Source organism: Lontra canadensis, unplaced genomic scaffold (assembly GCF_010015895.1).
Source record: "Lontra canadensis isolate GAN:19392208 unplaced genomic scaffold, GSC_riverotter_1.0 scaffold11, whole genome shotgun sequence".
Taxonomy (NCBI): Eukaryota; Metazoa; Chordata; class Mammalia; order Carnivora; family Mustelidae; genus Lontra; species Lontra canadensis.
The window spans coordinates 20,642,812-20,670,230 of record NW_022631005.1 but is presented as its reverse complement, the minus strand read 5'-3'; positions in this window follow the sequence as shown (position 1 = coordinate 20,670,230).

Here is a 27,419-nt window from a genome sequence, read left to right as displayed (position 1 = left end):
TGAACAAATTCCCATATGAATAAAAAGTAAACTAGAGTTAAAGACTGGGAAGCAGCTGTCTTATTTCAGTTGTCCCCTTCAGCTCTGTTTTAGCACATTTCCCCCAATTTATTGAGCAGTAATTGCTATATATCACCATGTAAGTTTAAGGTGTAGAGCATGATGATTTGATTTACATATATTTTGAGGTACATACCACAATAGTTTCGGCTGACATTTGTCTTCCCATATAGATAGAAAAAAAAAAAAAAAGAAAGAAAGAAAGAAAAGAAAGAAAGAAAAGAAAGAACAGAATACGGGGGTGGGCTGGGGTGGGGAAGTCACCTTGTGATGAGACCTCTTAGGATTTATTCTAAACAACTTCCCAATGGGGGCACCTGGGTGGCTCAGTCCAGTAAGCATCCAACTCTTGATTTGGGCTCAGGTCATAATTTCAGGGTCATAAGATCAAACCGCATATCAGGCTCTGCACTTGGTATGGAGCCTGCTTGAGATTCTCTCTCTCCCTTTTCTCTCTCTGCTCCTCTGCTCTTCTCTCAAAACAAAACAAAATTCCCTATATGTCATACAGCTGTGTTGGCTATGTCTTCATGCTAGTCTACCCCTCATACTAATTTATCTTATAACTAGAACCTTTCCCAATTCCCCCTCTCCCTACCTTCCACCTCTGGTAAGTACAAGTCTTTTTCTAAGAGTTTGGTTGGTTTGGTTTCTTTTTAATTTTTTTTATCTTTTTATTTTGTTTCTTTTTATTTTTTTTTTAGATTCCATGGATAAGTAAGATCATATAGTATTTGCCTTTCTCTTATTTCACTTAGCATACTGACTTCAAAGTCCACCATGTTGTCAGAAATGGTAGGAATTCTTTGTTTGTGTGGTTGAATATATATATGTATGTATATATATATATATACATACATATATTTGAATATATATGAATCTATATCAATATATATTCATTTATTTATATTTATATTTTTATATTTATATAGTCAAATATTTTTATTTCTATTTTATTTATTTATATTTACTATAAATTTTATATATATATATATATATATAAACTTCTATATATATATATAAACTTCTTTAGCCATTCATCCATCTGTGGACACTTAGGCTGTTTTCATTTCTTGGCTATTAATAATGCTGCTATGAACATTATGGTACATATATCTTTTCACTTTAGTGTTTCTGTTTCCTTTGGATATATTCCCAAAAATGGAATTGTGGGATCAGTTGGTAGTTCTGTTTTTGATTTCTAGAGGATGCCCCGTACTATTTCCATAGTGACTGTGCCAATTTACAATCCCACCAAGGGTACACAAGTGTTCCCTTTACTCCCCATATACTATTAGCATTTATTATCTCTTGCCTTTTTGTTGATGATCATTCTTACAGGTGTGAGGTGCTAGCTCATTGTGGTTTTACTTTGCATTTCATTAATGGATGATATTGAGCATTATTTCATGTACCTGTTGCATTTTATATATCTTCTTTAGAAAAATGTCTATTCAGGTCCTTTCCTGCTTTTAATTAGGTTATTTGGTTTTTGCTATTGAGTTAAATGAGCTCTTTATACATTTTGGATAATAACTACTTATCATATACATGGTTTGCAAATAGTTTTGTTTTGTTTTTTTTTCCTCATTTGATCTGTTGGCTTTTTATTTTACTGATGGTTTGTTAATGTAGTTTCACTTGTTTATTTTGGAGAAGAAGTAAAATTCTATTAGAGTTAAGTTGTTGTTGTCAGTGTAAAATAGATAATTTAAGTTTAAGATATGTTGTGTAAGTAGGAGGGGCCACTCCAGGCTACTCTTATTTTCCCAACCAGGCTCCCTGGTCAAGAGGAGCTGGGAGCCACCCTCAGCCTTGGTTATGAATCACCATCAGATTCTCAGGGGCTGAGCCTTGCAGATTTCCCTGCAATGCCTGTGGTACAAGATCTGAGTAAGGACTCCCACAAAACAACCCACAATGCTGAGAGAGGCTGTTTGCCTTCCCCCAACCCCTCCCCTGGGTTGTGGTTTCCCACTGGAGGAGCTAGAGGCTCAGAAGAGACCTTTCTGAGTAGTACTGCTTTGAGCTGGGGGAAGGAGGATGTGTAAAATGGTAGCTGTTACTCTTACCTTTCTAACACAGTCTTTCTTGGTCTCCAGGGTGCAGGGAGGCTTCAGGCTTATCCCTGAATGTTCTCGAATACTCTCAGTGCTGTCTTGTTCCTTAGTAGATATTAGCAGATATTAGTTGTTCTCCTGAGGAGGGAGCAAATTCAGGAACAACCAATGTCACCATCTTGGTTTTAGAATTTGAAAAGTACCCTTGGCCAAAATGGAAGACTTAGATTTTTTTCATTTTATTTCTACAATTAAATTTTAAAAGGATTAGGAAAACATATATAATGGGATAGGATGAGAAGAAAATCTTATGTGGCTGAATGTTACTTACACACAATTCTAAAACCGGTGACTTTCCCACAACCTTCATTCCTCTTGACTGGGCTATAACTTTAGGACTTCTTCCCATAATCATAAGAAATAAGAATATTCTAACATAACCCATCTGGGAAGGAGCCCAAAATATATATTTTTTAATTACAAATGAATATCTAGACCATCTTAGATATTTATCTATCTAGTCTCAATGCTTCAAAAAGAAAACTCTGGAAGTGTTATGAGAAAAAAATCAAAGAAGACTTTGTAGTTAAACACCAAGGACCCTGTGCTTGGCTCTCTGATGACTGTAGTTTACACAGCCAACCTGGATATATAGGTACTGGGTCCCCTTTGGGCACAGAATTTGAGGATTTTCACCTTTTTTTGACATGGACATTATCAGGATTACCCTTTCTGTTTTAATTCTGGATGACATCTGTATTCTGGATCTGAAATGACCTTCACTTGCCTCCTACTCCAAAACCAGGTGTTAGAGAACCCAACTCACATTTATTATTATGTATCAGTGTTTCCTAAGTGGTTAACAGTCATCATAACAGCTCTTACCTCATTCTATTATATGCTTTATAATATTCAGCACACTTCGGGTTTGCAGTAAATGTTATTGACTCCATGTTTATATTGACTATACAAACCTACATTTTCAAAATACCAACTACATGTAGCCCTGTATCAGGGAACTGCTTATCTAATTTCAGAGTCCAGACTTTATTTCTTCCCATAAACCCTTCAAAGTTTACTTACTGGCCAGCCTTGTGATGATATATCTCTCTCTGATACCACTTTGCGATTAATATTAGTTCTCATACTTCTGATAATGGCACCTGGGGTTACCTAGTGCGAAATGAGGAAATGAACATTTTTTTTTGGAAAGCTGAAAAACTTGCTTTTGAATCCAACATAGTTCCTTGGAATATAAGCTCCTGGTGTGGTTTAAGACCATGATTTTAAACTGGGCTCTCTCCGAGGGGCAGTATTGTGGAAGTTGCAAGCCACCATTCACACATTGAGCTTATTTTAATGTTGCAATAAGTAGCTTTCTTTTTTAATATGGCTATTCACTGCATCTTTGTTGTTATCGTTCATGCACCTGGAGGCTACTTGGCAATGGGTGCCGCATACAAAACATGAAGCAGCAAATTCCACCGTATGATCATAATCTAGAAAAGGCAAGCGCTGTGACAGAAATGACTCTCACTGTATTATTCTGCTTTCTCCTGAAACGCACATGCTCGTATTCACAAATCAGTTTGCTTCAAGCGTTGAGGACACGCACAGTCCTGTGCCATCTCAAAGGAGAAGCAGTCAAAAACCCAAGATAGTGCGTATGTAATAAACATGCTCTATTCACTCAGCGGCAATTGGTGGGAAATGTTAAGTGGACTCCAGCCATGTAGCATATTAACTAATTTCTTCAAATTATTGCATTTGAAGTGTGTTTGTGCGCACATGCATGTGTGTGTGTGCACCTGCACGTCTGTATGCACCTGCAACTGTTGGAAATGAATAAAACCACTTTTTAAAGGCAGCCTGAAGTTTCCCTGGCTTACTTTAGAAGAGTTACTGAAAGAAACTAAACTAATGATTAATCATCCCACTTTCTTTTCTTTGCAGTTGAATGATCAACTAAACACCTTGGTTCCTTTATTCTCTCATTTTGGTCATTGAGTACTATGGTCTGGATTCATATTCAAACTTTATGATATGGTGGACAACGGGCTGTGGCATCATTCTGACCCAGAGAGGAAAATAAAGCCAGTGTATGCCACACTTTCCTTGAGACTCTGGAGGAACAGTAACTATTCAAGTTTGGATTTCCCCCTATTGAAAGCAAAGATTGAAAGATAATCACCAAGAGGATACAAAGCATGGGATTTCATATACTTTAGGCAATACTTTGTGAGTGTTATTCACATAACTAATTTTTAAATAAAATTTTGGCATCAGTGAGTTTAATATTTTATTTTCTGCAGAAAAAAAATAAAACAGAGTTAAAATATTCATTTTACCCAGTTATGTGCCTACTCAGTTTTGATGCAAGAAAAAAGCAAATTCAATGGGTGTCTGGGTGGCTCAATTGGTTAAGCATCCAACTTTTGATCTTAGCTCAGGTCTGGATCTCAAGGTGGTGAGTTCAAGGACTGCACTGGGCTCTGCGCTGGGCATGAGCCTACTTAAAAACAAAACAAAACAAAACAAATTCTAGGTAACCCGTAAAATTTCGACTATATTTTGTATTGATCAAATCGCTGAATTGCCACTCATTAAGAGGAAAAATAGTAAGAAAAAGAACGTATTCAGAATTAAACAATCAGCATTAAGATTAAGAGATTAAGATTAAGATTAAGAGAGAAGCAAATTTTTCTAATGGGTGACACTGGACTAAGAATTAACTCCTTTGAGTGGTCAACCATCTACATTAGTTTCTTGAAGACCTTACTCATTTGTTTAGATTTGAGACAAATTCAAACAAATTGAAAATAATTTTCCTTATTAATGTTTATTTTCCCCCCACAGCAAACCTGGGGAAAGGAACTATTTTCTCTATATGATTATAAAATTAAAATAACCTTATCTGTAAAAGAGAAAAAGATGCTGATTTATGATTTCCTCTCCTGGTGTCAATTTTCATTGCAGTGTGTAATTTTTTATGTTGGTGTTAGCTATCTCAGATACTAGTTTTTCTAGCAAATGTTCTGGCCTCCTCATAGGAAATGGTGTGTAATGACTGATTGCTATTTTAGATGAATGATGGAGAAGACACTCTGAATTTTGCTAACACCTCCAATGACATCCACATCGTCAAATCCTAACGAACGGTCTGCACCCTCATCTCATTCCACCTGTCAACAACACATTTGTGATCACCACAATTTCTTTACATAGCATTCCTGATTTATTTCCTCCACAGTCTGTCTGCTTCTTTTCTGTCTTGTTCGGTTTTTTATTTGTTTGTCTGCTTTATTCCTCTTTATCCTAGAATCTAAACATAGGTACACCCAAGGCTTTGGTCTTGTTAATTCTTCTTCTCTCTGTATATTCTCTTGCTAATTGATCTCACTTAGTCCCATAGCTTGAATATCATCTCTATTTGACAATTTCTGAAGGCTTTTATTTTTTCCAGTCTAGACCTCTTTAATGAAGTCTAGACTTGTGTATCCAAGTATCAAATTGAAATCTCTACTTAAATATCTAAAAGGCTCAAATTTAATATGTTCAAAAATAAGCTTTTAACTCAAAATGTACCTAATCTTCTCCTGGTTTACTATCTCAAAGGTTGGATTTCTATACTACCAATTTATTGGGCTGAAAACCCTTGTATCACCTTGGTATTGTGGTCTGGTGTCACATGTCTCTTGCCCTTGAGGCTGATCTGTTATTAAACACACCTTTGAATTATATGCAAACATGGCCACTCTTTAACACTTTCAATCGCTTTCATTTCTCACATGGTTATTATTGGTACTCCCTGACATAGTTTCTCTGAATCCGTCCTTGTCCCCCTTTTATCTCTTCTTCCCATCTCAGTTACAGTGATACTAACACAATATGTATGAGATTATATCTCTTCTGTCTTAAACCTTCAGCTTGCTGTGTTCTTGACCCTTTATGTGGTGGCTTCCCGCTCTCCTTCTACCTCCTCTTACTGCTCCCTGCCTTCATCATTCTACTCCAGCCACATAATCTTCCTTGTTTGCCCTTAAACTCACTCACCTCAGCCCTGTGAAGTACTTCTTACTGTGCTTTCTCGAGTTCCCTCATTGTCTCTTCCTCAGTTTCTAGAGATCTCTGCACAAGTATACCCTTAACAAAGAAACCTTTCCTGACCATCCCATATAAAAGTAGCATCCCTTATTCTTACCTTCTATCCGATTACTACCACTTATCGGATTTTATAAATGTATTTATCTCTGTCTCCCATCATGAGAATATAAGCTCCATGAGAGTGAGCACTCAGATTTCATTCACTATTGTGGTTCAAACACCTAAAAGAGTATGCTTAAAAAAAAAAAAAGTAAGCACTAAAAACAAAACAAAACTTATTTATTGAATAAATAAATCAATAAAAGCATGTTCAAATTTAGGACAGACATTATCTCTCTGGCTTATTTAATTGCCTTTTAGCCAGATTAATCTCACTTGGCAGTATTTTTTATTTCCAAAATGTAACTGGGGTGGTATGATAAAGATACCTTAATTTCTGATTGAAGGAATAGTGACGTGATAGAAGGTTAACCTATTATGGCTTACTATTTGGGGGAGAAGTTTCCTGGGGTGAAAACCCACACTGACAAAACCCCAGAAATGATTAATGTGGTTCACCTGTAACTCACAACCAGCAATTTCTCATAGCTCTGGTAAGCAACTCTGCTGACTCTTAGGAATTATCCTTGTAAGTAATAAATCAAAAAAGTAATTAAAATGCCCCCTTAGAGTTCAGTAGACCTCTTATATTCAACCCCACATCCAATTGTCTGAGAGAAATTATTGATTAAGTTTCAGGATCAGAAAATAGTACAAAGCCATTTTCATGAAGTATGTTGTAAGACATGTTATTTTCATTTTTTTCCTTTGCATTTTTTAGTTTCTACACTCAAGAATATGGCCTTGACATAGAATGACTAGAAGAGTGTTGGACAAAGAATGGGCAGGAAATTATCTATTCCCTTAAGGCATAAATCCATCCCCTTTAAACTGGGAAATAAAACTTGATCGGAGTATCACACTTATAATTGAGCTCAATGTCACCTTAACCACAAATAAAGCATTGGAAGGGAAGCACGTTAATAGGGTTAATGTATTTCATGATGTCAGCTGCAACAAAGTCTGGGTGGCCAGACAATTGGGCCGAATTCTAAAAGAGGAACAATCCTTTTGAGTGCTTACCCTCTATCTGCCTTGCTTCTCTTCTATTCCCTCCACTCTTCCCCACAGAAACACTGTGTGATTCCAGGAACTGTATGTTTCCCCCATTAACAGGCCAGCTAACTGCTCTTTCCAGAGCACATACTTGCCTTGAAAAGTCTTTTTTTTTGCTACGGGAAATTTGGGAGGTTTTTAGTTTTCCTGTGTCTATTTAATTCATTTATGCCCTTTAAGTTTCCTCCTTTCTTTTCTACTAAGAGAAAGAACTGCTTGGGAGTGGAGAGGAGAAAGAAAACCAGGGGAAACAGTCATCATAAGGACACTAGACACCTGAACGTTAGGCGGAAGGGAAGGCTTTCTCCTGAAACCCGTGTTACGAGGTTTGCGGGGACCTCACTTGATGCAGAGCTTGTATACACTATCCTCCTTGGTCTCAAGTTATTTAAGATGCCACGATGCCTATAATTACAGTTGCTCTCCCTGCCCTAGAGGAAGTTACGGGGCACCAAACTGTCAGCGGTTGCCCTCCCTACCTCCCACCTATATTCATCCTCCCCACCTTCCCACAGAAGAATGGGGAGGGGAAGACTTGGGGAAATCTTTTTTCATTTCAGATTCTCATTATAAAAATTGTGAAAGGATCAACTGAATAATAAATGAAAAAACTGTCTTTGAGATGCCAAAGAAAAGTGCTGTATTTATAGAAAGTACCATGTCATGAATTTTTTCCCCTACAAAACACTTCACGCTGTCATAAAACACCCAAGACTTTAGTAAAAGTGTTTGTTATTTCTGTACACCTCCCCAGGAATATTTTTAGATACTTCAAACCTCCTCTTTTTCTTTTCCTCTCTCTTCTTTTTCTTTCTAGTTTGTCTGTTTTTGTTCCCTCCTTTACAGTTCTCATTATGAAAACTTTCTCCCCTGTTTGCAGCTTAATAACTAGATCAATCAGACACACTCAGGCTTAGAAAAGAAATCAGAGGTCACCAAAAGTAAAGAAAAGAGAAAAAGCAATAGATTAATTTTAGAAGTAAAAATTTATTGGGCAGTTATTTATTATTTACAATGGGAAAAAAATACGAAAGGGGCTGGAAGCATAGAAGCAAATACTATGGACCTCAGTGTATATATATATATATATATATATATATATATATATATTGAGTGTATATATACCCTCCCTCTCTCTCTCTCTCTCTATATATATATATATATATATATATATATATATGTACTTAAAAGTAAAAATGGCACAAACAGGCAAATTGAAACAGCTAGGGAGTTTCTCAAGTATATGATTTTTCTCCCCTAAGGAAATTGTCTCGAAAATTTGTCTGCCCATCTTGGATCTGCTCATTTTCTGGCTCTAAAGGAAGTTCACAGCCTGAGTAGGCATGAAGAAAACGGCCTCTGGGACTGAACTGCTCATCTAATTGATGTGAACGTTGAGCTTTAAGGGGGTACCATGGCGCCAGTACAGGCGCTGGAAGAGGTAATTTGTTAAATGGCTCCCGGTGCTGTGTTAATTTGTCTCACACCAGGAGCTTTTGCTCTCAGAACATAGCATATGATATTCTCCTGGCTCAGGAGGGCTGGGCCTAGGAAAAGTAATGAAGCATGGTGAATCAGGCCGCACAGGACATGATATGGACGAGGAGGAGCAGAAAGAAAATTGTGAGGAGGTTCCTACTTGGTGCTAATTACTCTTATTTGACATTGCCTGTGAGCCAAAGTACACCCATATATTAAGTCATATTTCAAACTTTCAGCAAGGATTTCTTTGTGTTTATAAGCCTGAGAGACCCTTTTGGACTTAGATTGAAAAATAATTTAATTAATTTGTCTAACTTATATCCAATACATTATATTAAATATATAACATCATATAAAGTTAAAATAACAATTCCCTCATTAGAAACAAAAATTACAATTTCCTTTTTAGTAGTTTTGAGCATTCTAGTGCCCAAATAGTGGAGCATCTAAGTGTCCTATGTGGAAAAAAAAAAAAAAAAAAGTCCCATGTGAAAAAAAGTGTCCTATGTGAAAAAAGTTTCAGACTGTTGCTAATTATTGTCAGAATTATTATCTTTATTTTGTAGATGGAGAAACTATGGGTCACATAGCTATTTTTTTAAGTTAACCTCCATGAAGCACATCATTAGTTTTTGATGTAGTGTTCAATGACTCATTAGTTGCACATAGCTATTTAAGGGACAGATTTGTAAACCTGCATTTGACTCATACTCAGTGCTATTTTCATGGCACACCCACATTTTTGAAGGAAAAACCTATATTCTCTGTGAACAGTGATATTTAGCAATAATTGTTCAGTTGCAAGAGGGTGATTATAGCCATTGTCCATACACGATATTGTGCTGTGAAATTGATATGCAGTGAACTAATACTAACATGTTCCTTCCAGGTCCGTCATCCTTTATTAACAGGCTCTGTGGCCCTGGAGAAATTACTTTGCTTCTCTGAATCTCAGTTTACTTTTTCATAACAGCAATGAAGGTGTCAGTTCCTGCAATCAAACACCAGCACTTTTGAGTATTCACCATGAGCTGGGCACTATGCTAGTTGCTAAGATTAATAAGAGAAACAAGGCATCATGCCTTTAAAAGTACTTAAAATCTTATGGAAAGAGTTATATTAGATGAATCCTTAAGTTCCTTCAAACTTTACATTTCTTGGGTCTAACTGTGTGCAAAATACCATAATCCTATCATCATTGGTAGACAAATTTGAGGGGATTTAGAGAAAGTGTGAACAGAGACATTGCCACCATTGCCATCCATGCAAATACCCACCTTGTGTTGGAGTCATTTCTCATTTCTATCTAAGCAGTGATATAAGGGAGAAAGCTCTACACTTGTTGAAGTTGAGATGTGCAATGAAATTGGAATAAATGTAGAGAAAGGAGACCCTTTGGCAGTAGCAACAAGATGACTCAGGCTAATACTCTTTTAAGTTTTTTCCATTATGAATTTCTCTGACACTATTTTTCTCTTTCAATGGGGTAGTGTTTGGGGCTCAGAACAACCTTCCCTATAATCTTAAAGCTGGACACCTGCCACTTGTTTGATTTATTCTCATACAGCCAAATTCCACCAGGTTTTGGTGTCCCGGTGGGGACCCAGAATGCGATACTTTGCTGCAGGGACAGCAAAGCACGATGTAAAGTCTATGGAGCTTTATTTGAAAAAGTTAAGGGGATAAAGCTTGATTTATATATCTGCTTAGTGTGTGTGTGTGTGTGTGTGTGTGTGTGTGTGTGTGTTAAGTGTTCCACTTACTATGCATGATAGAGAAATAAAACCAATGTCTAGTTAAACAGGATGAACCAGAACAATAGTATTGATGAAATAGGGATACACTGCATGATAAGTGCCCAATGACAGGACGTTTTGTTTTTACATACCTTGTTTCAATCTTTATTTTTTCCAATTTCTTAACAGCAAACTGACAAAACTTTGAACCACACAAACAAACAAACAGAAAATGAGACTAAAAGGAGATTTGAAAATTTTCAACTTTTGAAATTAGAGGATGGATCAATTAATTTAATTTCTAAGTAGCCATGGGTCTTGTTTTGGTGGAATTAGAAAGCTGGTATATTCAGTGACTGACCTTTGAGAAGTTTATTGACTATGCTAAATGGCTTGCATGGCTAAACATTTGCTTAGCTTGGGGATTACTTCTGAAATCAGACAGGTATGGTGACAAGGTCCTGGAAAACATCAACAAATATTTTATATAAACAAGATCTATATGGGAAGAGTAGCACTGAGTTAAGACTTTCAAAGATGTCTTTCTTTTGGGATCTTATGGAGTCTACTGTGTAAAGATAAGTCCCAAAATACAATAGGCATTGTTAGTTTCTAGGTTACTTTTTGCTGCTTTTCAGAGTTCTACTGTGCTTCTATAAGATAATGCCACAAACTAAAGTATTTAGGGTTAAAGAGCCATGATTATGATTTACGCAACTTACTTTTGAATGACAAAATATACAGAGAAGGAGGGAGGAAAAGAAGAGGCAGAGAGACAGAGACCAGAAGATATTTAGAGGGAGACAGAAAAAGGAAGAAAAATAAACTCATCTGGGTGAAATGTATATAAGAGTTCTTTGTACTATTCTTGCAACTTTTCTGTATGTTTGAAATTGATTCACAATGTGAAGAGTCTTTACAAAACATGATCAGTAGTGTAGAATCTTTTCGTGTGAATTTATAACAAAAGTAATTTTCTGGGAAAAAAAAAAAACCCAGAGTACCAAAAGTTGACAATTGCTAGCATTATCAATTATGCACATTCTTTGTTTTCTGCTCTCTATGGCTAAAGCTGATCAACAGTACCTCTTCCCACCAGAATGTTCTGGAAGAAACATTCAGAAGAAACAGAAGAAAAGTTCTGCACTTCCACTGGCTGTACTATTCCTGATTCACTGTCATGAAGCACACAGTCAGAAACTTCTCCCTATTCTACAGTCTGTAGTTTACATATAGGATGGGAACTTCATACAACATACAAACCAGAAAGGAAGACCTGGTGGTTTTAGGGGTGTGTGTGTGAAAGTATGTGTGAGCTGCTTTGAGAATTAACCAGGTACTTACTGAATACCAGAAGTGTGCTTAGTGTAACTAAGGAAAATAATTTTTAATTATATTTAATTTTTATCAACATTAACTAATCACACATAGCTAGTGGCTACCATATTTGGCAGAACAAGACTATGTTATTTTTACAATTATATGATCCTATCTTTTACAGTAGTATTGAAAACTGTAGGAAGGCCTCCATTTTATTTCTAACTTTTGTTAAAATGTATGGAGTCCAGCACTACTAAAGTAAGGTGAGGGATATTCCTGGAGAGTGAGATCTTAAAGGAATCTCATGAAATTCAAATTATACAAGTCCAGAATGACAGAGAAAGAGAAAACAACTTTCTGGACACTTGTGCACGGGGGATCTTAGCCATACAGAGAGGAAAGCTGTTTCTCCACTGTCACCTGGGTTATATTATCTGCTTTGATAAAGACAGAGTGTTCATATTTACTTATTTTTTTAACTTTGAACATGTGTTACTTTTCTTTTCTTTAAATTTTATTTTATTTTTTCAGTGTTCCAAGATTCATTGTTTATGCACCACACCCAGTTCTCATGGGTATTAAGGAGGGCACATATTGCATAGAATGTTTATATTTAAATTGAATTTGGATCCCTCATTGTTTCTTAAATTACCTTGAAAAGAGATTATTCCTTAATACAGTATTAAAAGACATAAAGAGTTACTGTGTTTGCAAGGCAAGCAATAATAATATAGGTAGACATTTCACATCTCAAGAATAAATCAAGATAAAACAACCAATCTATGTGTCATGAAATTCTGACTCTGGTCATGGGATACATATTTATCAAAAGTTATAAATTATTTTCAGGAGATCAATTTTGAGTTTGGGGAGAAAAATGAAGCTACAGGTTTAATGAAACAGTAAATTCCTTAAATGTATGCTTTCATCTTTAGAATGAGAAAGAGATAAAAACCGTGAGCTTGCACTGTAACAATTGGTGTCACCGTGTCACTATTTACTAATGCATGTGACCAAGTGGGATTCAGAAGAAACCATGAACTCGGATTCTAAGTGCACAGACTTTGACCACAGTGTCAAAAAATCGAAGTTTTATGTAACTGCAAGCCTAAATATAAGTTCTTCTCTGCAATTAATGTGCACATATAATTGGGGCTAAAATTCAGTGTTTACTGCTTACTGATTTTGCCCCACATGTTCCTGTTTAAATTTCCGAGAAAACGTTGTGCTGGTTCAAGCCGAGCTTTGCACTGAGCCACACTGTGTCCTTCACTGCACTATGGGTGAGCTAAATTCCCTAGCTGGTTCTGAATACATGTACTTACCAGGCAATTAACAAATATTTAACTAATGGATGAGTCAATAAATAGTATTTGAGATGCAGCAGGCACTGAGATTGATTTGCACAACTCACAAATATATTTCATAACGTCTATCTGGAAACTGGAATATTGATTGACTCTATACCAATTGTAAGCTAAGTTGAAAATGAAGTAATATGTTAATAATAAATATGCAAGTCTGTACCTTACATAATCCTCAAAGGTCATATCAACGTTTTGGTTGAGTGATTAAACTGATATTATAGGTAGGCCCTGACTTGCCTAATTCAATACTATGTTAGTAGAATAAAATGGTTATGTTTTATGATAATTTTTGAAATAAGCTGGCATTTGAATTCAACTTTAGAAGAAATCTGGTTACAATGTTGTATAATTTTCTAAACTGTTTCTGATAAGCCTAGATGGCTAAGGACTAATTTGGAACCACTGAAAAGAAGGGAAACAAGAACTATAGTAATGGGCTGTTCTATCTTTTAGAGAATTGGTTGACTAGTGGAGACTAGAGTATATTCATTGTGGCCCCATGCCTCATAGAATTCTTTGTATAATCATCTGATCGGTCTGCATCTATTATCGTTTTTTATGCTTTCTGAGTCCCTCTTTTCTTTTGTTTTCACAATCTACCTTACCTCTACCACCATTCCTTCAAAGATCCTGAAACTTTCAGATACTTGTTTTGGATAGCACACCCATACTTTCCTAATGAAATAGGAAACAGCCATCTAAGTAATACATTTTAGAATCAGTTTCATTTTGACTGTATCACTGGGCTCCTGATGTGTGACCGTGCAGCCTTGCCTGAAATCCCAATGCATCTGTGAAAAGTCTGTTAGGGAAACTGACTCCACCCTAATGTGGCAGGTGACAGAAGGTAGAAAAAACTTTAAAAACCTGAAGAAGGAACATCTATGAATACACATAGACACACATATTGTAAATACATTCTGTAAAACAAGTACCTAATAAGAAAGCAGTTACTAACTAATTTGTAACAATAGTTGGGGATGCGCTAAGAGGGTAGTATAGTTGTCTTTACTAGAGGAAGTCAAAGCTAGTAAGAAATGACTTCTTAACACACCAGCACCTCCATGACTGACCTTATAACTGTATAAGGCATTATATAAATGAATGATATGTATCCCCATTTAACTCAGAGATTGAGAAGATGTTTGAGGAATAGAATAACCTATCTATAATTTATCTAGTACAGATCTTTGAACCTAGGAAGAGTACCAGTTTTTTAATGCAAGAGGACAATGCCATTGTGAAAGCCCATTAAATTCATATTTTTAAAACTCATTTTGGAAAATGCATTTTTTCCTTAAATTTAACCATTGATTGGTTTATGAGAATAATTTGGTAACGGTAGTTTAAAATGAAGTTTCATTAGGTTATGAATGTCTGGAAAATAGAGTATGCATATTTTGAAAACATTATGCCTACAAAAGCATATCTATGAAATAAAAAAATAAACTGTTCAAAAGAATTTACTTTACAAATAATCATCTGTTGAAAATTTCCTGTATCTAGAACTTTCTTAGTTCAGAGGAATATTCTGAAGCTAATTGTAAAAATGTATTTTGTATTATTAAGGAGAAAAAAATCCACTTTTAGTATGGTAACATACATAGTGATTCACTATTTACTCTGTAAATAAATGAATAAGTTATTCAATTTTTCAACAAGTTAGCTAAACAAATACTTATTAACTGCTTACTGTTTGGCCAGAGATGTGTTAGTTTCTATAAGTGAATATAAATGAATTACGTGAAATCTCTTTTCTTAGATAAATTTTAAATATTGGGTGGAGCTATCATACACAGAAAAAAGCAATTTTACATGAAAAAAGAAAATAATTACTGGAGTGAAGATTAAAATGCTAAATTAGCCATTTACTGATATCAAAATATAGAGTATATGAAGAAATGACTGTAAGTCATTACTAAATGGAAAGATCAACATGAAACATAAATACTAACTTGAATATTTGTTTCTTAAAAAGGGTCACATCCTACTTTAACTTTGTTTCTAATGTTGTAATTGTCATATTTCTGGCTTCTATAAATTACAAAAGTAGAAATGTAATACCTTGGGATTTCTAACTGGAATATGAAAAGGTTACTGAATTTTTAAAAAGGGTTTCTAGTCTATCACGTTTTGACATCATTCCCTGGGAAAATTACAAATTTTAAAGTACTCAAACTGTTTACTCGCAGAGCTGAAGTGAGATTTTTTTCCTCCTGTCATGGCCAATCTGATATTTAAAGTAGGAGAAAGCATTGCAGTAGTGACACTGTAATGTATGTTTTAGAAATCAACTAATACAGAGCAGATGAAGGCTGTATCTTTTTTTTCTGATGCTACATATATTAAGATCACTTTACTTTGTATTCAAACATGATCCTTAATGGTCTAGCAATTGGTTATGTTTGCATTCTCCAAATTAGCATCATTGCATTCAGCCACACAACTTCGTATCTTACCAACATTATTGCAAATAACATCTTTCTACCATGGGTGCTTTTATGTTACAAATGTTGATATAGGATGTGCATATTTTTGCATAATACAGAATGCAGTAGAAAGAAAAGTACCTTGAAAAATAGATTTGCCACTTTATAATCTTAAATATGCTAAGCTCTGGTTTCCCAATTCTCTTTAATTACAATATTTATTAAATAATGAGGTAAGGAAGAAAATATGCATTTACTTTTGGCTTCACTATTACCATCTAATGAAAGTGAAAGTGTTCCTTGACAGAAAGTGAATAACCATTACTATTTATTCATTTCTCAAGAAACATTTACTAAGTGCCTTTACAACTAAATCAAGAGCCCATCTATGGTTCCCTGGATGAGTATTCTTAGGCAGATGGCATTGGCTACCACAGGTGGTTAGCTAGCAAGCTTGCTTAGAAAATTTGACACCACAATGTCAAGATTATTGTTCCAATGTGTTTAGGGATCAGCTAACATCAGTCTCTCCAGTTCTTTATCCCTAGCTATAATCCCCACAAACATAGGTTTTAGATGGAAAGAAATCAGGGGAAAATATTACTAATGGCTCTACAAAACCCTACCATCCCCGCAGAAACCATGGCAGAGCGCCAGCATTCTGAGATTCACAGTTACCACAAATTCTTTTAAAAGGTTAAAGATGAGGGGTGCCTGACTGGCTCAGTTGATAGAGCATGTGACTCTTGATGCTGGGGTTGTGAGTTCAAGCCTTCCACTGAGGGTAGAGTTTACTTAAAAAAAAACAAAAAACAAAAAACAAACCTGTCGAATTATAAAAGGTTGAAGCTGCTAGAGAAAAATGAACAAATTAAGAAAATGGTGTAGCTTATAATGCTGTATATTAATTATACTTCAATTAAAAATAAAAATAAATCAAATACATAAATATTGAATTAATAATGAAACTAAGGAATGGTGTAGATGAAGTAGCAATTTTTGCAATACAGCCTTGGGTAAAAGAATCAAAGTTAAGCATAAACCATACAGATGAAAAAAAAAATCCATGCTATTAAGAGTAGTAGGTCGCAGAGGGTGCAGGAAGGGAATGGAACTGAGATTGTACTAGAAGGGACAGTTGAGCAGAGTTGGACATTTTTATTTCAGGTCATGGTCTGTGGTCACCATAGGTGAAACTCAGATATCTGACCATGAACAAGGAAAAGGATGGCAGCACTCAACCGCTTGAAATCAAGAGTGATCACAGGCAGCATGGAAGGCAAAGATGCCTTGTGTTTCTACCCTGTCTAAATTATATTTTATCGTCAATAAAAACAAACAAACAAAAAAACAAACAAACACCTGTCCCATATCAACTCCATTCTGTCTTTCTGTTTCACAGTTAGAATCTGTATGGTTGTGAACAAAAATTTCTAATAAGCTAAGCTTTCCTCATGTTCAGGCGGATAAGCACCGGATGTAGAAAATATGGCTCAAAAGGAAAGTGAGCATTTTTCTATGTCACGGGGTGACGGAATTAAAGATTTCTAAATAGAGGAGGCCAAAACATTAAATTGTTCAGAGAAAGGATGCTGATGGAAATAAAATCAACAGACGTTCGTTTGTGACAGAATATCAAGATTATTTAATAAGCTCATTGTTTTTCCACTTAACAACTAAATCAACTGGCCAGTGAGTTTAGACAGGTAATATATTTGATTCATCTTTCTGCTGAGAAACACCTATCATAACGATTAATATAAAGTAAGTATGAAATAATTATATGCTTGTTGAAGAAGAATCAGTTCTTTGAACAAATCCATTAACGGATGGTTCTGAGCTTGTGAAAAGAGATCCCAAAATAAAAAGTTTTTTTAAAAATTACTTCGTGTCCTTGTTTTTAAATGGAAATAATTTTTCATTTCCTAGTTAAATGACTACCCCTCAAGAGCTTGTAGCCTCAAAAGGAATGCCAAATGCAGATTGCTCCAGAGGATCACAATGTCAGATGCCATCTGTAGGTAATTTTCATTGACTCTGCGCACACTGGCTTGTCTGTTGGCAGTGTGTGTACATAGGTGTGCAGGGGAGAGGGACACAGAAATTATTTATGAGGAGGTTTTCTGAGTTTAAAAAGACAATGACAGGGGTGCCTGGGTGGCTCAGTGGGTTAAGGCCTCTGCCTTCAGCTCAGATCATGATCCTGGCGTCCTGGGATCGAGCTCCGCATTGGGCTCTCTGCTGAGCAGAGAGCCTGCTTCCCTTCCTCTCCCTCTGCTTGTCTCTCTGTCTGCTTGTGATATCTGTCTTTCAAATATATAAATTTTAAAAATCTTAAAAAAAGAAAAGAAAAGAAAAAAAAACAATGACCAAATCTTGATTAAAACTGTATGTCTGAGATTGTACAGTGAACGCTGAATCTGGTTAACAGAAGCAATTAGGCTTTCCAGTGTTTGAAACAAAACAAAGAAATGAACAGTCAAAAGTACAGAATTTTTGTTGACATCGGAAATCAGATTTCGTCTCCACCGTTGGCCAGAGCTTAGTTGCCACTGTTAGCTTTAAAAAGGCATACACTCCCCGAACCTTCTGCTCCTGTCATCCTCCTGGCCTCTAGACATTTCAGTTTGTAACTCTTGATATTAGTTTTGGGAACGATCCTAACAAATATTATTAAAGGGATGATTTCTGTGCACTTAGAAGTGAAATCAGTGATCACAATTAAGTGCAAGTCATGACAGACTAAACTAATTTCATCGGATGATGGAGAAGCTAGTGTGAAGGACCAGGCATAATCATGCAGCCAACCACATTTGCTTATTTTATTTAAATTTAATTAATTTATAATATTTGCTATATTCCATCAGTGTGTTTTGGCGGCACACATAGATAATCACATTTTTAATAAGGAAATGCTCTCTTACTTTTATCTCAAGAAATGGATTTGTGGAATTTTATTATATTTTTATTGTATGTGTTATTGTTTTTCTTTGCCCATCACATAAAAAGTGGTTGCCTTGCCCAGGATGAATGATACTTATTGTGACAAAGAGCTTATTGAATGGCTTTTCTCCATTTTATACACTTTCCGAGATTGAATTTTTGCAGTTTCTCATCCTTTGCCATGTTATTTTATGAGGAGAAGTGGACTTATACAATCAATATTTATTTTTATATTCAGAGATATGGTGTATTTGTCCTAATAGCTGCATTTTCCTACCACTGATTTGTTGTTAATGGCATATTACCAAAGATATTAAACTAAGAGCTGAACATTAAGCATTTTTCCTTCATTAATGAACTAATAAGTATAATGTAGTTGTATCAGTGCTTAGTTAATTACATTCATAATGCATTCTTTTGTAAGTGAAGCTTATAACAATTTATAGGCTCAGCTGTTATGGGCAACTTCTATATCAGATTTCTTACAAACACGATTTACCCATTTTCTTAAATGTCATACTTCAAGTGGCATCAATAAAATAATCATTAAACTGTGATGTTCTTGAGATTGTGCTTGAAGTTATCAAAGCATTGTTACTTTTTTATAATGTCATAATTTTCGTGGTTCATAAAAAAGACATAAATTATCAACAATTTTTATATTGAATTTTAGCAGCTTTTTGTAGCAAAGTGAATTCAAGGAAATGCAGAGATATTTTGTTGCCATACCTTTATATTTCAATTGTCATTCTTATAATAAGCATCCCTGATTCTATAATTCATATTAAAATAAATATATTTCCATTTTCTGGGGAAAAGGGGAAGACAGAAATATTATTTAATTGTTTTTAGGAGAGAGCGAGAAAACCATGGATAAAGAGTACTTTATGGGATGTCTTGGTGGCTCAGTTAGTTAAGCCACTGCCTTCCGCTCAGGTCATGATCCCAGGGTCCTGGGATCAAGTCCTGCATCAGGCTCCCTGCTGAGCAGCACACCTTTTTGTATCCTTTGCACTGCTGAGCAGGGAGCCTGTTTCTCTCTCTGCCTCTGCTTGCCACTTTGCCTGCTTGTCTCTCTCTCTGACAAATAAAAAAATAAAATCTTAAAAAAAAAAAGAGAGTACTTCAATAAGCTTAAAGAAACAGAGGTGAGTGGGTTTTTAAATCTGAAAGTGGGAAGTATAAAACACTTATGGATGTGGAGAGATAAATGAGAAAGGAATTGAAGATGAATCCAAGAACTTGAACCTGGGCAATCAAGAGTCTGTACTATTGACATGATTGGATACTATACTATCACACATGATGGATAACAAATGCAAGTAATAAATAAAGCAACTTTATGTCCAGGCTCCCAGTTACTGAGACATATGAGGTAAATTCACCTGCAGTCACAGGAACTCAGAGAGCCACAGATAGCTTGTAAGTCCCTGGAGGGCAGTGTTCAGGTATGTCCTAATCATCATTATTTACCTTGATCCCAGTATATCAGTGTGTGGTAAATATTTGTTCAATGAATGAAGAACACATACACATCATATTACATATATATTACACTGCAGTAGTATGTAATAGATAATATAGTAGAATATAATAGTAGGTATATACATATAAATAAATATATGTGTGTATGTATATGTATATACATAAATATATGTGTGTATTTATATATGTATACGTATATATATATATATGTATATATATGTGTGTGTGTGTGAAATAGGCAGAAGTAGGTTAGTATCCTCACTAAAAATTCAGGAAATTTGGATTGTTAATTAGTAGGAGATGATTCAAGAAAATTGTCCAAGGAAACTGGTTTGGTCTAAGATTGACAATGTCTAAAATAGTAGTTATTATCCACATGTGCTATGAGCATTTGAAATCATACTGTCAATTGAAATGTGCCCTTAGTAACTATAAAACACACATGAAAATCTTGGACTTTGTAACAAAATGTACAATCTCTCATTTACAATGTTTGTATTTTTAATTGTATTAAGGAAGACAAACTTAGTCACCTATTTTTACTGCTATAATTTTGCTACTAGAAAATTTCAAATTTCAAATGTAGCTCCTGTCGGTGGCTGGCATTATATTTCTAATGGAAAGCAAAGGCTAAGAAGAAACATATCTTGAAGCTTCTCCTCTCTTCTGATATTAAAAATTTCCATAAATATGAGAGTAGTAGTAACAAAATGTTTTTAGATTAATAATTTATAAGCCCTAGTGAGTTTTAGATTAATAATTTATAATCCCTAGTATTGTTTTCTGCAAAAAATGTTTTATTTCTAATTTATAGTTATAAAAAATCAAAGTTCTTAGTGTTAATAACTAATTGTTTTTATTTCAGGAAGATATTTTTAAAGACCCAGGTGTCCCAAGGAAGATATTTCTACTATGCCATGAAAATCTAAAGTACAGTAACAATAAAACATTTAAGATAACTTTTCTTTAAAATGACTAAACTTAGAGTTAAATGTAATCTTAAAATAACAATAATTTGGGTTTGTCTGGCCAAGAAAAAATATGTTTTAAGGGAAGTGACTTAATTTAAAGCAACTATTGCTAATTAAAATTAATCAAATATTGAAAATATTTAAGATTCTGACAGCTATCACCTTGAAGGATCCAATGAATGAATTCATATTAAATCTCCCAGAACACCTGAGCACATTCAAGTGCTAAAATAATAAACATAAAATATTATTTCATTATAGTGAACATTAATAACTAAGCTGGGGTTATGTAATCTAATCACTATTCATAGCTTAATTTGCTATGACTCACAATTTTATTCTACCACATTTACATTTCTTTATCCAAGTCACCAGCCCCAATTCTTAAGTTCTATCCATTGCACTGACCCTAGGAGTCTAATTGGATACATTGAAACAGCACACCTTTTTGTATCCTTTGCACTAGTCCCCCTACCCACCCTTTGCATATTCTTTGCATGGAATACTCTTCCTTCCCAGTGTCTTCTAGTTAACTGTAACACATGTGTCAGAACTCAGCGGAGGTGTCCCTTAAAGTCTTCTTTTGTCAGATACTTTCCTTTGAAATTTCATTTATATGACTTAATGTAATTGCAATGTTTTTTTTTTTTTATTTCTGGGTGGTCTTTTATTAATGTTTGTCTTTTCCACTAGAATGGTCTTAGGTTCCGGGATGAGGTCCAAATGATGCTCACTGTTGTATCTACAGCATCTTGCATGTTGCCTGGCACCTAGCAAGACTCAACAAGTATTTAGCAGAAGAGTAGAGTATCTGTATTCATAAGTTCTAAAACATAGTACCCGAATATCTTTTTTTTTTTTTTTTTTTTTTACCTAATGGTCACCTTTTGGTAATTATTCTTGTTTAGGCAATTAAAAGTTTAATTAATATACTTTTCTGGCCTGTGTCTTTTCTTCAAATATTATTTTATCTCTGCATGCAGACCCGTTTATTTTGAAAGGTAATGAAAGTAATTATCTCCCCTTCACGGGTAGCTACTATAAAAATAAATGAATAATTCTCCAAAAATATTACAGACATGTTAGGTGCCACAGAGACAACAAAGCAATCCAGATAAGCCTTTTTCTCAAGGAGCATAGAGAAGTAGGGAGATGAAGACATGTAATATAAATGTTGGTTAGACAGTGATTGGTATAAGAGAGGTACAGAGTTTTTCAAGTCCGGATGATGGAAAGACTATCTCCAACTAAGGTAACAATCAAGAAGAACTTCATGAAGAAAGAGTCATTGGATATAAGCTTTATTTTATTTTATTTTATTTTAGTTTTAAAGATTTTTATTTAGTTAGTTATTTGACACAGAGAGATTGAGCACAAGCAGGGTGGGGAGCGGCAGGCCGAGGGAGAAGGAGAAGCAGGCTCCTCACTGAGCAACGAGCCCGATGTAGGGCTCCATCCCAGGACCCTGGGGTCATGACCTGAACTGACTGAGTCACCTGGGCACTCTTATGTACAGGATTTAAAGAATAAGCAGGGTTGGAGCCTACAGAAGTGTCTCAAGAAGGAAATGCCATTTATCTGAAGGACAAAAAATAAAAGCAATGGCATGGAAGCTGGGCATGGAGGATCATATACGAATGGTGAAGAGTTCACCATTTCTCTAAAGTAACAGGTAAATGAATGCAGTATGGTAAGATAGCCCAAATATAGACTTAGAAGGCAAGTAGCCATGATTTTAATTTCTAGCTCCACTATCTACTGGCCCTGGGGATTTGAGGCAAACCAGATCTCCTCTACAAGCCTCAGTTTCTCCAACTGAGAAAAATGGGAGGAATGATATAAGAACTTTGGGGTCAATTGGAGAAGTAATAAAATAATGCTTATTAAAAGTTTAGGGTAGCAAATCCTAAATAAATAATAAAAAATGGGAGTTAGTTCTCAGAAGTATTTTGAAACGAAGTTACCTAAGATTTTAAGTATTTGTGGTTTTACTCTGTTGTCATTTGTTCTCTGTTGCGTCTGTGAGACATTTGAGCATATCAGCTAAGAGCACCAAGTTTAAAATCGGGCTGTATGTCTGAATTCTGATTTGTTTGCTCCTAAGTAAATAATTTAAGACAATTTACTTATACTTTCTGGGCCTGATTTCCTCATCTATAAAATGGGAATACTAACGATTATGGAGATCAAATAAGTTAATAAATACAAAGACCATAGAACAGTACCTGGGAGCGTTGTGTGTGTATTTAGAAACTATTATGTAAATGTTAGCTATTATTATTGGGTAGTCATCCAAAGCATTCTAGAAAATTGTATCTGAAGCAGAGATGTATCCAAGAAGAAAACAACATGCTAGCCCTGTGTGAGACAAATTAGGAAGAGAGATAGAGTTGAAACAACTCTCCTAATTGGATGAAGCGAGGACTTGAACAGGAATGGACGAAGGCAGAAATGAGAAGTGAGGGAAGACTTAACAGAAATACACTCTAGAGGAGAGAGCAATTGGAAACTTATGGGATAAGGGGAAAGGGGTCAGTGAGAGGAATGTCAATATTGAGAATTGAGAGATGTTGCCTCAGACAGAAATAAGAAGTCAGAAAAATGAGCTGTTCTGAGATGGACATATTTTGGACAAGCCATGCTTGTGTTGCTTTTGGCACTTCTCACTGGAGATGTCTAGAAGGTGAAAATGAAGGATTCAAGTCCAGAGCATTGAATTATAGATTAATAGGTGATAGTTGAAGTTTGAGAATAACAGGGAAGAGAGGTTAGAGACATAACATAATAAGATTGAGGGAACTTATACATGAAAAATGTATCTAGCTGGTTGGAAGAAAAGTGAACTTACAGGAGAAAAGGATAAGAGGGAACCTAAAGCCACTGTTTTTATTTTATTTTTTCCAGCTTTACTAAAATATAATTGATGCATAAAATTATGTATATTTAAGGTGTACAAATGTGGTAATTTGATACATCTGTACAATGTAAAATGATTACCATAATCAAGGTAATTAACACATACATCACCTCACATAGTTACTACTTTTATGTGTGTGTGCTGAGAACACTGTTGATTGACTTTTTTTTAGCAATTTGCAAGTATATAAGGCAGTATTATTAAGTATAGTTACAAAGCTATACATTAGCTCCCCAAAATTTATTCATGCTATAATTGAATGTCTCTACTCTTTGACTAAATCTCCCCATTTCCTTTACTCCCAACCTGCTGGCAAACATAGTTCTACTCTTTGGTTCTATAAATTTGACTTTTTAAGATTTCACATAAATGAGGTGATACAGTATTCATCTTTCTGTGTTTGGCTTATTTCACTTAGCATGATGTCTGTCCTCTAGTTTGATCCATGTTACAAATGGCAGGATTTGGGGTGCCTGGGTGGCTCAGTTGTTGAACGTCTGCTTTTGGCTCAGATCATGATCCCAGGGTCCTGGGATTGAGCCCCACATTGGGCTCCCTGCTCAGAGGGAGGCCTGCTTCTCCCTCTTCTGCTTCCCCAGCCTGTGCTCTCTCTGTGTCAAATAAAATCTTTAAAAAAACAAAAAAGCAAAAAACATACACACACACACAAATGGCAGGATTTCCTTCTTCTATTTTATGGCTGAATAATATTGTGTCTGTGTGTGACATTTTCTTTATCCATTCACCTGAAGAAGAACTGTCATAGGCCAAACTGTTAGCCTTTGACATCTATGGGTGCAAAGGTAATTACAAGAATAATAACAAAGATAATTACAAGTTGCCTGACCTTTGTTAACTGCACTAGTGTCTTGAAGAAAAACAATAACAAAGTTGGTTCAGCCAGCTATTTCTCAGGGCACACTGTGAAAGTCTCATGGCAATATTCAGAGCTATCCATGTCTTCTACAGCTGGATTGCAGACTGCTAAAATAAGGCCTAGAATTTAACTGTAAGTGTGGTAGACCTTGCAAAAGAGATTGAACTGTCACCTAGGATTCCTAGTAAGAAAAAAACTGTGCCCTTATGACCTGAGATGGGGGCATATGAATTACTGCCCCTGAGAACTTTGAACTCTCAGAAACTGATGAGTTTTCCAGGCTTACAGACATAGATCTCCCATCTCCACTCACTAGGTGAGATCAGCCTTCCTTGGCCTGGAGATAATAAAAGACCCCATCTGATATGGATGACTTTTAAGATAGTACTTACTCTCCTCATGATCACTCCTGCCTACCTTCAGTGCCACAGTTCTCAAGTTAACCCAAGTAGGCTAAGACATACCTGCGGAAAGCAGGGGAATGCTTGTATAAATGGTGATGTTTAAATGACAATGAAATATAAGGCTGAGAGGACATATTTCCTTAATAGTGTTCTCCAATGAAACAGGATTTAGCATCTATTAAGTTACCTGAGACTGGTCCTCATATAGGACTAGGATGAATTCCTGAAGTGTGGACACAATAATAACCTAGAGAGTATTGGAGATACCTGAATTACCTTGGCTGGATATTGAGGGAGGGATCAGAAAACCAATAGGAGGTTGTGTTAGAATGGATTTATTATGTGAGATCAAAGCACCTATCATTGACCCTTTTCTCAGAAGGACCCAACTTTCCTTCATTAAGTCAATAAAGAATGAACTTATGAAGGGATACTAATACTGGAAATAATAATGATAATTGTTCTCTATTGGCCCGAGTTAACTTCAGAGATGCTGTTACAGACCTATACTTCCTATTGTTAGTGAGGTTTGTAGTCCAGGATTCCAAAATAGCAGAACAGGTGGCAACACTCAACCATCAGGGACAAGATGTATGTGGTCACCATCATGGGCCATAGGCTTGAGTGGCTACCAGACCACCTTAACTTATAGGTATTCATACAAAGGATAACAAATGTGGTATTCCTAGGCATGGGATAGATGATAGTCAATTAAGATAATGCTTGCTTTGTATAAGTCAAAATCTAGATTTATTAAGTTGAAAGCTGATGTCAATCTATTAATACAAAATTGTGGTCCTTTTCCTAATTTCCTGATCAACCTTAGTTCTTAGACAGAACTCATCAATTGAAGGATAATCTAGGTGTCCTGAAGAAGAGACTCTGCCTTACCACATTAATGTATACAAAAATAATACTTACTTATTTTTCAAAGGAATCTGTGGTCATTTGCTGAAGTCGTTGTACACTGAAGAAAGGGGAATATCTAATACAAGGTCTTAGTTGACAGTAAAACCAGAAATTTCAAAAAGTCCATCATAACTCACAGGCCTTATGAAATTCAGAAAATATACACGCTTAGGAAAAATACATTTTAAACTGATTCCAATGATCGCACAGCCCCACTTCATGGTGACTTCCTCCAGACTTTCTTTCTTTCTTTTTTCTTTTTCTTTTCTTTCTTTCTTTTTTTTTTTAGTTATAACAGTTTATTTTCTAAAAACAAAATGCAATACAGTTTTTCCTCCTTCTACATGCCTAGTACATAATTAATGCTCAATACATTTTTATTATCATTAGAATTACAACTTTTGATTATAAGTCCAGTGAATCTACTCAAAAGGTTCTGAATTCTCTCTGAAATAAAAATGTGATTCAAAACTCACTCCTGCTGAGAAATCTTCTGTGGCCCCTCAGAATCTATATGGTATAAAGCCAAAATTCTCTACTGTCATTTAGAATTCTTAACACTCTGGTCCCAACTTGATTTTGTAATCTAGAGCCTCTGATATAGTTAAAAATCAACAATCAATCAATCAATCAATTGTTAAGATTTGGCATCCCACCCTAGCCACTTAACCTTTTTCCTTCTCTGCAGTATTGGGATTCTTCCTTTCTTTCTTTTTTTGTTCTTTCTTTCTTTCCTTTCTCTCTCTCTCTATCTTTCTCTCTTTCTTTCTTTCCTTTTTTTAATTAACATATAATGTATTATTTGCCCCAGGGGTACAGGTCTGTAATTCATCGGTTTTACACAATTCACAGCACTCACCATAGCACATACCCTCCCCAATATCCATCACCCATCCACTCCATCCCTCTCCAGTGCACCAGTAACCCTCAGTTTGTTTCCTGAGATTAAGAGTCTCTTATGGTTTATCTCCCTCCATAGTCCCATCTTGTTTCATTTTCCCCTCCCTTTCCCCACAAAACTCCTGCCCTGCCTCTCAAATTCCTCATATCAGATAGATCATATGATAATTGTGTTTCTCTGACTGACTTATCTCATTTAGCATAATACCCTTTAGTTCCATCCACGTCATTGCAAATGGCAAAATTTCAGGTTTTTTGATGGCTACATAGTATTCCATTGTATATATATACCACATCTTC